General features: G+C 47.1%; 1 protein-coding gene across 1 annotated transcript in view; it reads right to left on the minus strand.

Moving 5' to 3' along the window:
- The window catches only part of TFB1M (transcription factor B1, mitochondrial), a 500646-nt gene extending 498101 nt beyond the window's left edge, over positions 1–2545 (minus strand). The window contains exon 1 of the mRNA XM_086927399.1: positions 2476–2545. The gene's annotated coding sequence lies outside the window, so the exon portion shown is untranslated. The remainder of the gene's footprint in view (positions 1–2475) is intronic.
- Positions 2546–12625: the final 10080 nt, after the last annotated feature.

Raw genomic sequence — 12625 nt, forward strand, 5'->3', positions numbered from 1 at the left:
TCGTGTGCACCGGAATCCACGTGAGTCTCATCGCCACTGTGGGCGGGTTCGTTGTGAACCGGGAGACTTTTGTGAGGATTCGCTGTGCTGTCATGTGCACCGGAGTAAAGGGAGTCTCAGCGACGCTGTGCATGTGATCTTTGTGCAGCCTGAGACCTGTGTGTGGTGCCCAGTGAGTGTGCACCCGGAGTGAAGGAAGACAGTGATGCTGTGTGCGTGTGCTTTGTGGCAGCCTGAGATCTTCGTAAGTGAAGCATCCAGGACCAACAGTCCCGGAGGAGTTGTGATGCCGACCCGAGCCGCCGTTGCCATTTCACAAAGCTGCTTGGAGGCCCAGCCGCTGGATGAGGAGAGGATAGTGGGTTTATGCCCCCCAGATGGAATTACATCATACTGTGTTGGGGGCAACTGTGAAAGGCTGACTGAAGGTCAGAAGAGAAGGCAGAGGGACCGCCTAAGGCCCGGTGATCGGGGCCTGAGTGTACTACGTAGTATTCCATTTCTGAGAGCGGAGTACCTGATGGATGTATTACACATTGCAACATTTCTGTATAACGAACTACTTGATTGTCATATGACATATTGCCTTGTTCCTCCATATGAACTACCTGATTAGCGTATTGTGCATTGCATTATTCCTGCATAACCAATTACCTGATTAGAGTATACGCCGTGCCTTATTTTTGCAGAACGACATATCTGGTGGTTGGATTATGCATTGCATTGTTTTATCTTGCAAAGTGCCTGCTTGTTGCATTACACATTGCATTCTTTTTATTGCAGAATGTCTGATTGCTACGTTACGCATTACAGTATTTTTACATTGCAGAAGTACCTGATTCTAGCATTACGAAGTGTATGACATGTGATTAGAAAAACAGGAGAATGTTTCAAGTGCTCAATGACATCGCCAGAATTTACAAGGACTCGTTGGCCTAAAAACCGGCCAGGAGAAATATTACATATCCCCATATGTTGGTTTTATATTGTGTGGTCTTATCGTATATCTTTTTACATACAGTTTATACTCGTTTTATGAAACGCGTGTGGAGTCTATTTGTGGAGTCATCATTGGATTATTGTGAGAGTGGTTGCGAATACTTTCCACATTTGCCTTGATAATAAGCCTGGCTGCTCGAGCCAAGCTACAAAGGGGGGGGGGGAGCGGGGCTATCTTAGAAGGTGACCTTCCTTTCCCTGACGTTTGGAATGCAGGTCCTTACTTGGCCTAAGGTACCTACCTCAGCCAACCAGGGATCCCGGGTCTAACAGAAACAAATCTGTACACTTCTGTAAAATAACGCTTAGGGGGTTATGTGACTGCAGCAAAGAAGTTGCATTTAACCTGCAAGGGCTTAAGTACAGGTTTTAACTAAATATGTCCTTCAGCTATGGTTAGTTGGAAGAATATTGTTAAGGGCAAAGGAATTAAGTTAACTTAATTAATTTATAGTTTGAGTGCTATATAAATTAAAATCAGAATAATTACAAGCGAATGTGTGTATACAAAGCTGCAGCCTGTACTTTAAATGTGCCAATACTGTCGGACACTGAGTACCCGCACTTCGTTATTCGGAAGAAGAGTAGCGGCATTTCTCAGCACTGCAGAGGTGCAATACTTTTAATTGGAGAGTACCGGCACTTCTCAGGAGTGAGCAGGTACTCTGGTATAAGTTACCTGCACTTCTATTTTCCATTTAATGGCAAAAAAACGACTTCTTATATAAATATGTTCATGGCTCGAGCAAATTGGTAAGTAGTGTATAGAGTACATTTGCATTCCCCGCCATTCAGCTAAATCAGTAAATTAATGAGGTGTCAAGATTACCCATGTTTTGATCTCTGCCACTTTCCCCCACATATAACAAAGCACAGCCAAAAGTAATATTTGAAGTGAGTACTGGGAAAATCCCTCTGCAGATGTCAGCAGACAGTTAACTTAGTTGTGGCACTGTATGACGGACTCAGCGAAGAGCAACTGTCACACATAGTTTCACAGGTTCATGCTGCAGTAGGTGAGGTTTGCCAGGCCATGTGCGTTCTTTGTATCGGAGAGTTGTAGTCCTGATTTTATTATGGGATACACACACAGGGCTACAAATCCCACAATACAAGCAAAAAAAAAATGCAGTGCATGTGATCTGCTGTTGGGCTCAAGGAACTAAACTTAGCTACCAGCAATCCTGACGCTCTCCTATCGACAATGACAGCGGTTACGTATCTGCGCTCTCCTATCGACAATGACAGCGGTTACGTATCTGCGCTGAAGGGTGCAGTGACCGCAACAAACACACGCCAGCTGCGGGTACACACGTGCGCAAGCGCGACGCATACAATTTATAGAGGGCTTAGCAGACTGGGTTCATGCACGCGCACAGTGTTACCGCTGCAAGGCATTTAGTTCTCCTCGTCCGTGCTCCCTAAAAGAAGAATGACTTAGTTTCTGCGTGGTTTGGAAACAACATGTGCCTTTACCTGAAGACGGCGACCTTATTCCGTATTTTCAGTTTTCCGTCTTCACTTGCGTTTACTGGATAGTGTGGATTCTGATTGGCTAGAAATACGCTGTCTCCCATTGGTTAAAGGTAAAGCTGGTTTCGCTCTAATAGGCTGGCTTCGATTGGCTTAATGTATGACAGTCCGAATTGTTTAAAGGCTAGTATATTGGCGAATTATTTACTTATTATTATTTTAATTGAATTAAAATGCGTTTAACTGAGCCAGCTAAGTGGCTTACCCGTTCCGACACTCGCCTTCGTAATGCAAACAAGTAAACCCGACTGCCGACATTCTGAGCCTAAATCAAAATACTGGTGTGGTGGTGTCGAGCGGAGTTAGCACTTGACATAGAGCTGTTGCATTGTAAGCACATACCCGTCTTAAGGCCCCTTAATGTTATATGAAGCCAGTCCTCGCTTTTTAGCCATTCCGGGGCTCGTAGTTTTGTTTTGACTTTCTAAGAGTGGAACTGTGGGATTAGAAATCATTGTTTTCACTGCAATTTTAGATAGATTGTGGGCCACACAATGCCAAATAATAATAAAAATCCTCAACTGGCTGGAGATGTCACACACAACATGAATACTACTTTGCAGCTGTGCACAGTAATCCTCTATGGTGCCAATGCTCCACACGTTTTGTTTACTTTTACTGATGTCATACTCTACCTGCTTCCTTAAAACCGGCTTGCACAGGCATGGGTGGACTGTGAAGCATCAATGTCCCCCATATTTTCTGGGCTAACTGATCCTTTGAGCAGCCCAAACACTGTGAACAAGATGTATGCCTAGCTGCTGGCCATGCTATCTGTGTTATGTGAGGGCTCACACTGCTGATATTTGCTTCCAGTGCTACATCTGACTTTATGAGAGAAGCTTGTGCAGCTGTGGCTTCTGCCATCAATGTTCTGCGAGGAACGTTTGCACTGCTTCTGTGTCCAATTTGCACCTCATTTGCAATTGGCGGTTCAACAGCTCCTTGCTTCCTGTGTTGGATCTATTTTGTTATAGAGGTTAGCTCTGCTTCTTCCGTCACTGGCTGTATTTGTCTTTGTGAGGGAAGTTTGCATTGCTGCTTGCTTTTCATAGTTGTAAGAAATTTGGTTGTTGATTGACTGGGGTGTGAGCCCTCGTTAAACAACCACTACAGTCCTTGACAGGGTGAGGCTCAAGCCAACCCTAAATTAATCTGTGCTCAACCCTCTGGTAGCTTGGTACAGAGCAGTCAGGCTTAACTTAGAGGCAATGTGTAAAGTATTTCTGCAACACTTCAAACATCAATCAAATGAAAAACACTGCATAAAAAGGATCTCTCAACAGATTAGGAAATTAGAGAATTCTTTAATAAATAAAACAAGGCCAAAATGAAAAAATCCAATCAGTAGAACTGGAGATATGCAATCATAAAGATGTTAGTGAAAATAGCACCAAAAACCACAAAGCATCAACTGTGGATATCTGGTTGTGCCAGACAGGGACAAAGTCTTCAGTTCAGGCTGACTGTGATGGAGCGTGGGCCATCTACAGGGACCCATTAGGCGCACTGAACAAACTATCTTAAATTCTGGTTTGCAGAGCCTTGCGATGATACTCCTTAATGGAGCATTGCACAGCCAAATTGATGCGTCAGTTTCAAGGTGAGGCTTGGCTGTAATGCAGGGTCCTGTGTTATCACCGGGGATCCTGTCGACGAGGGCTTGGAATGCGAAGTCCAGCATCAAGGATGTGTCAGGCAGTCAGGGCAGTGCATTGGTTCTGAGGAGCCACGAGTCTTCGGCGTTGTTGTCAAGGCTGCAGTTGACGAGGGATGTGCGGGTCTGCACGGAAGATGTGTCACATAGTGGTAGTTTCGATTGGGCGACGAGCTGCGATGCAATGTGGATCTTTGCCGCAGCTCTGATTCACTATGCAGCAGTGATGTGTTGGTTCTGCTCGGGGTTACACCACACAGCAGATGAGACGCATTGGTTCTGCTGGATCCACAGAGGCCGACAAAGTACCTTGAGCCTACTTCCAAGGGTTCAGGACAGGGGTGGCACTACTTGCCAGGGTAGACTCACAAATGGCATAGCCCAGGGTCAGAGGCGTTGGAAGCCTGCTGTGTGCCTGAAGCTTCAATCAGGCCAGCCAACTAGCACTTGGAGTCACTCAGTGGTTCTGGGTTCATAAGATGCAGGTCTATTCCTTCTCACCTAGGCATGAGGGCAGCAGGCAGCAGGTCAGCACAGCAGGCAGCAGTCCAACCGAGTGGATGTCCTTTCAGCAGCACAGCAGTTCTTCTTCCAGGCAGAGTATCCACAGGTCCATAATTGTACTCAAGAGTTGGTGTCTGAGGTCCAATATTTATATCCAGTTGTGCCTTTAAAGTGTGGAGAAGCTTCTAAAAATGTCCACTCCCCTGAAATGTCAGGCATCCCATTCCTCCCTCCCAGTCCTGGCCCCAGCTTGTCTGGGGCACAGTAGCCTAGCGACAATCTCTTTATGAGATTGTTCAGACAGAGCCTTTGTGATGTTCAAGTGAGTTAGGTGACAGTTCCTCCACCTCGTTAACTCAGAGTGGCCTATCCTTTCAACACCTTTCTTTCAGACCAACTGGTAGCTATATCTAGTCACGTGGCCCAGAATCAGGCTCAGAATCATGCCCAGGCACCAAATGGTTACAACAAGAAAATGTCAGCTTTCTAAAAGTGACAACAATAACAATGCACTAACCGTCACGTTTGAACTGCTGTTAACATTATTTAACAGACTATGGCCATTCAATGAATTATATGGTTTCAAGTATTTATTTACTATATCAATTTAATCTTTTTGAGATATAGTTCATTTACTTTGTGAGTCAGACCAAGGGAGAAACTTCCAAACGTGACGGTTAGTGCATTGTTATTGTTGTATATTATGAAGCCCTTTCTAGCCGTCTTGGGCCTAACCTATTTTGCTATTGCAACTTTTTAAAAGTGGCATTTTCAAAATTGTTATAAAAAATCTGACTTTACCCTTAAAAAGGGCTTTTAATTACAATTCTTTAGACTTTAAACTCGACCTGTCTAATTGGAAGTTACAGCTTATTACATGTATTAATACAACTCCAATGCTATCCAATGGGAGAGGTAGGCCTTGCAGTTGTGAAAAACAACATTTGGAGATTTTCACTACCGGACATGTAAAACCTAAAAGTGCATGTCCAACTTTTTAAATACAGAGCACCCTTCTCTCCGGGCTGTCCAGGGCCTAACTTAGGGGTAACTTATATGTATTAAAAAGGAAGGTTTGTGCCTGGCAAAAAGTTTATTTTGCCCAGTCAAATTGGCAGTTTAAAACTGCATACACCGTGTCAATGGCAGACCTGAGACATTTAAAGTTCTACTCAAGTGGGCGACACAGTCAGAGCTTCAGGCCCATTAGTAGCATTTAATTTACAGGCTGTGGGCACAATTAGTAGTGCCACTTTAATAGGGACCTTTAAGTACATTAAATATGCCAAGTGGGTTGAAGTCCATTCTACCATGTTTTATGAAGGGAGTACAATAACTTTAGCAGTGGTTAACAGTGGTAAAGTGCACAGAGTCTTAAAAGCCCTCAAAAACTGTTTTGGAAAACAGGAGGGTGAAGGCAGAAAGTATAGAGATGACCCTCCAGAAAGGGCCAAGTCCAACAGTACTACATCGATTTTGCATTGGAGGCTTACACTTCTCCGTGCTTCCTGTGCATTGTCTGTTGTGTGCGAGAGGTGTGTGCTGAACAATTAGGATCATTTACAATGAGGCTTGCCTTCTGTTTTTTTTCCTTCTGTTTCTTAATTTTCAGCCTCTTGATAGCTTGGCTTGTCATGTGGTGCTGTGGGCCAAAAGTGGTTCTTGAAGATGAAGTGGACGTGGAAGAGGAATCAAAATGGCGATCTTCGATAGTGGTGGGGTGTAATGCATGCCCTTGAATTTCAGCGAACAGGTGAAGCGAGTTGACGCAACGTCTGCTAGAGGGCTTAAAGTGGGGTGCCCTCCTCCTGAAAAGTCTGGTCAAAATTTGGCCTATAAGTGTATTTTAAAGCACCCTTATACATTTTCTCAAAACCATGGGCTCTAACTGGGCAGTAATTAAATATCAAAGTACTTTCATTGTGTGCGAAGTCAATGAAGCCCAAAGTTGTTAACCCATTTTTTGCAAAATCTGCGCCCCTTTAGGTGAATAATTATTCTCAATTATATTAGGGCCAGCATTAGGGCCCTCACCATGATGTTGGGCGGACCATCACAGACAGGCCGTTTGGGGCGCCCAACATCTAGGGCAATGGTCCGACCAATTACAATACCTGCGGTTGGAGCACAGAGGGTGGGTGTAAAAAAGACCGCTGCCTCAGATAGGCTCAAGGAGCCCATCGGGGCAGCAGTTGGACACTAATCTCTACAATGAAGGCGGTGCCTATGCAGGCACTGCTGCAGGGATTACGATGTCCATTTCCGACAACCTTTTCGGGGCGGTCTCACCGCCATGGAAAGGCTGACGGAAAGGGACTTTAGGGGGCCCCTAGCAAGGCTCCTTTCCTTGTTGGCTACCACTATGTGGCTAGGGGGGCCCATGTAGTGCACCCCCAATACATCCATGCCCCGTGTGCCAGGTACTACTTGGAGCCTGGTACACGGTGCATGTATGTTTGCAAACATGCCTTTTTCAAAAGCGGCTTGTGATACAGCCCTTTAGCAGGTTGCAGCACAACCCTCAATAGAAAAATGCATGTTTGCAACCGCCTACATGGTGGTCTTATCATAATATGGTGGGTGAAACTGCAGACTACTTGTCGGGCAGTCTCCATTCTGCTGTGATGGCGGTCAGATGCCATCTCAAATTATATCCTTGATGACAACACTTATGACATCCACAGAACCACTCACATACCCACTTACACCCCCATACAACCATTCGTACACCCACACAACCACTTACATATCCATTCACAGACTTATACCAGTACTCACCCACTCACTCCTCCATTGAGACACTTATTGACCCACTCCCTCACTCGTACAGCGACTCACACAACCATCTAATCACTCATACAGCCACTCATATAACCAGTCACTCACCCATACAGCTACTCACATAGGCACACACTCACCCATACAGCTACTCACACACCCACTTATTTACCTACACAGTCACTCACACACCCACTCACCCAGTCAACCTCTCAACACAGCCACTCAGTCACCCATACAAGCACTCACACAACCACTTACATATCCATTCACACATCCATACATGCACACACATCTGCTAACTCACCCATACAGCCTTTCACACACACTTACTCTCCAATACAGCCACTCACACACCAACTCACTTTTGTTTATACAGAGTTTTATATAGTGAGAACTTGACCTGCATAGGGTATCAGAGTGTTATACATAGCACCAGTTGCATTTCATGAGGACACTTTCATTTTTGTTAGGCACGGGGAGATTAAGTGATTTACCCAGACTCACAGGATGTCAGCGTCATTGCTGAGACTCGAACCCGGCTCCCCAGATTCGAGGTCGACCGTCCTAGCCGTTAGGCCAACTCCTCTCTACAAAACTCCACTTAACCAAACACCCACTCAGCCACTTACTCACCCATACAGCCACTTACACATGGAGTCACTCTCTCATACAGCTATTCAGACACCCACTCACTCACCCATACAGTCACTACCCACCCACTTACCCATATTGCCCAGGGGCGTAACAAACGCCCCCGCAGGCCCCGCGGTGCGGGGGGCCCCCACAGGCTTCAGTAAATGAAGGGGGCGCCGGGCTCCCCTCAGCTCTTCTGTGAAGCTATGAGAGAGGCTTGCGCTGAAGCAAGCCTCTCTCCCTCTGAAGCAGGAGCAGGCTGTCTGCAGCCTGCTCTGAGCCCCTCGCCCCTCCCGCTGACTGAAGAGAAACAATGTTTCAACTTACATTGTTTCTCTTCAGTCAGAGCATGAGGGAGGCACGGGACAAGGGTAGGGGCCCCAGAGACAGCATTCCCCACAGGGCTCTGCTCCTCTGAGAAGTATCAGCTACTCCGACTTCCCACAAGTGCCAGCCACTCACTCTGCCACCAGTGCAAGCCTCTCACTCTGCCACCAGTGCCTGCCGCTCACTCTGCCACCAGTGCCAGCCTCTCACTCTGCCACCAGTGCCAGCCTCTCACTCTGCCACCAGTGCCTGACGCTCACTCTGCCACCAGTGCCAGCCTCTCACTCTGCCACCAGTGCCTGCCGCTCACTCTGCCACCAGTGCCTGCCGCTCACTCTGTCACCAGTGCCAGCCGCTCACTCTGCCACCAGTGCCTGCCGCTCACTCTGCCACCAGTGCCAGCCTCTCACTCTGCCACCAGTGCCAGCCTCTCATACTGCCACCAATGTCAACCACTCCCACTTCCCACCAGTGCCAGCCGCTCACTCTGCACCAGTGCCAGCCTCTCACACTCTCACCAGTACCAGCCTCTCACTCTGCCACCAGTCCCAGCCTCTCACACTGCCACCAGTGCCTGCCGCTCAGTCTGCCACCAGTGCCAGCCGCTCACACTGCCCATGTTTGCTACACTCCTGCCCAGTGCCAGTTCCTGTACAGTGATGCCACCTATATAACACTGTGCACCAATGCCCAGCAGTGCCAGCTCCGTGCACTGCCCTCATATGTACGTCAGTCCCCCTCAGGTAGTTGATGGAAAGGTTTAGACTCCTTGGCCAGCACGAATATTTGTTCACTGTCTTGCAGCTTATCTTTTTTAGCCTACGTTTTCACATGAAATCCCCTTAACTCCGTGCCCAGAATGCATTTGAAAAGGTACAGTCAAAGCGCTATAACTTAAGATGCCTACTTCATTCCATAAACTTCTCACTACACAAAAGCCAAAGCAATTATCTCCATTAAGTAGGGTTCGATGAAGCAGTTGGAGCAATTAAGACAATTAGACACGTGGCTGTGAAATTCATTGGGGCCTCTTCGCAAAGGTAAGTTTACACATGTACATTTACTCAGGGCACAAGTCCTAAAAAAAGAAGTGGGGGGGGGGTTGGGGGGGTGCTGTCGTCACGACAGGAAGTGACGTCACGAAAGGTGGCTTGCACCATCAGACTCATTGCCTCCCCTCACTCACCCCTTAGATGCGATTACATCAGAGAAGCCAGCGCATGAGCAGCGTTCTGAATGAGCTCCGATCTCGCCCCAGAGAGGCCAAAGAGTGAGTGTGTAGCTCCATTTGCTCCAGTTATCGAGATCCCGGTAAAATAAGTGGGGGGACGCCGTCCACACGCGTGGTACCCCGACTCGAGCCCTGCATTTACTCCTGTAAACCCCTGCACCTAGGTGTAAATCTAAACCTTTTTGCCGTCCAGCATTTCCTACTGTAGATTTACACCTAAGTGTAAACTTACATGTTTCCACCCACTAGTGGACTTTCCTTCAATAGGATTTATGAGTCTAAAATAACTACTAGTGACTTTTCACTCGTAGGTAGTGATTTCCACCACTGTAGTGGAGATCTCGCTATGATGAAGTATAGGGAAATTATTAAAGCTTATTTTTAATTTTAAAAAAAATGAAAATATTGAAATATAAAAGATAAATGTAAATTCATTTAGGATATTTATAATAAATCTAGATGTAATAAAATAAAATGTTGCAGCTGGGGAGACAGTGGAGAGAGACAGTGGAGAGAGAGTGGAGAGAGAGAGTGGAAAGAGAGAGAGTAGAGAGAGAGTGGAGAGAGAGACAGTGGAGAGAGAGTAGAGAGAGTGGAGGGAGACAGTGGAGGGAGAGTGGAGGGAGACAGTGGAGAGAAAGTGTGGAGAGAGCAGAGAGCTAGAGACAGTGGAGAGAGAGAGAGTGGAGAGAGAGAGTGGAGAGAGAGAGTGGAGAGAGATAGAGTGGAGAGAGAGTGTGAAGAGAGAGTGGAGAGAGAGAAAGAGACAGAGTGGAGAGAGAGACAGTGGGGAGAGAGTAGAGAGAGAGAGAGAGAGTAGAGATAGACAGTGGAGAGAGAGAGAGAGTGGAGAGAGCGTGGGGAGACAGTGGAGAGAGTGAGCGAGAGAAAGTGGAGAGAGAGGGAGTGGAGAGAGAGAGAGTGGAGAGAGTGGAAGGAGACAGTGGAGTGAGAGTGGAGAGAGAGAGAGAGAATGGAGAGAGAGTAGAGAGAGAGAGAGAGAAGGGAGAGAGGGTGGAGAGAGAGAGTGGAGGGAGACAGTGGAGAGACAGTGGAGAGAGTGATAGTGAAGGAAGACAGTGGAGAGAGAGTGGAGAGAGAGAGAATGGAGAGAGAGTAGAGAGAGAGAGAAGGGAGAGAGCGTGGAGAGAGAGAGTGGAGGGAGACAGTGGAGAGAGAGTAGAGAGAGAGACAGTGGAGAGAGAGACAGTGGAGAGAGAGACAGCGGAGTGAGAGTGGATAGAGGGGCAGTGGAGATAGAGTGGACAGAGTTTAGAGAGAGAATGGAGAGAGAGAGAGAGTGGAGAGAGAGTAGAGACTGATTGGCTGACTCAGAAACTGAATACTGACTGACCGAGAGACTGACTGGCTGAGTAACTGACTGAGAGAGAGAGAGAGAGAGACTGGCTGACAGAGAGTGACTGACTGACTGACAGAGAGAGAGAGACTGATTGAGAGTGAGACTGACTGACAGAGAGAGAGACTGACTGACTGACAGAGACTGACTGACTGAGGTAGAGAGATAATAACTGACAGAGAGAGAGATTGACTGACAGAGAGAGAGAGGCAGAGAGAGAGGCAGAGACTGACTGACTGAGAGTGATAGACTGATTGACTGCGAGAGAGACTGACAGAGAGAGAAACTGATTGATGTAGAGAGAGAATGACTGACTGAGAGAGACTGACTGACTGGGAGAGAGAGAGAGACTGACTGGGAGAGAGAGAGACTGACTGACAGAGAGAGAGAGACTAAGAGAGAGAGAGACTGAGAGACTGACTGGCTGAGAGAGAGACTGACAGAGAGAGAGACTGACTGAGAGAGAGACTGACTGAGAGAGACTGACAGAGAGAGGGAGAGAGAGAGACTGACCGACAAAGAGAGAGGCTGACTGACAGAGAGAGACTGACTGAGAGAGAGAGACTCACAGAGAGAGACTGACTGACAGAGAGAGAGAGACTGACTGACAGAGAGAGAGACTGACAGAGAGAGTCACTGCCTGAGCGAGAGAGAGAATGACTGACTGAGAAAGACTGACAGAGGGAGAGAGAGACTGTCTGGAAGACTGACTGACAGAGAGAAAGAGAGTGAGAGAGAGAGACTGACAGAGAGAGAGACTGATAGAGAGACTGACAGAGAGAGAAACTGACAGAGAGAGGGACTGACAGAGAGAGGGACTGACAGAGAGAGGGACTAACAGAGAGAGACTGACAGACTAAGAGAGAGACTGACTGAGTAAGAGAGAGAGACTGATCGAGAGAGAGACTGACAGAGAGAGACTGACCGAGAGAGAGACTGGGACTCTGACAGAGAGAGAGACTGACTGACAGAGAGAGAGAGAGACTGACTGACAGAGAGAGACTGACTGACTGACAGAGAGAGAGAGAGAGACTGACTGAGAGAGAGAGACTGGCTGACTGAGAGAGAGAGACTGGCTTACTGAGAGAAACTGACAGAGAGCGATTGTGAGAGACTAACTGACAGAAAGGGAGAGACTGACTGAGAGAGAGATTGAAAGAGAGAGACTGACAGAAAGAGAGAGATATAGAGACTGACACAGAGAGAGAGAGACTGACAGACAGAAGAACTGACAGGGAGAGAGACTGACAGAGAGAGAGACTGACAGAGAGAGAGACTGACAGAAAGAGGGACTGACTGAGAGAGACTGACAGAGAGAGAGAGACCGACTGACAGACTGACTGACTGAGAGAGACTGACTGACTGAGAGAGACTGAATGACAGAGAGAGACTGACTGACAGAGAGAGAGACTGACTGACTGAAAGAGAGAGACTGACTGACAGAGAGAGAGGGAGAGAGACGGTGATGGAATTGGGGTCAAAGTGTGTATGAAGCTATTCAATGCCTCTTAAGATTGCTATTGTCTAATAATAAAAATGTATTATCAAAATGTGCTCTTTGTAGTTACATCTGCTTTTGAAATACTGCTTTGTCGCATTGTCT

The sequence above is a fragment of the Lissotriton vulgaris genome, chromosome 6 (assembly GCF_964263255.1).
Source record: "Lissotriton vulgaris chromosome 6, aLisVul1.2, whole genome shotgun sequence".
NCBI lineage: Eukaryota > Metazoa > Chordata > Amphibia > Caudata > Salamandridae > Lissotriton > Lissotriton vulgaris.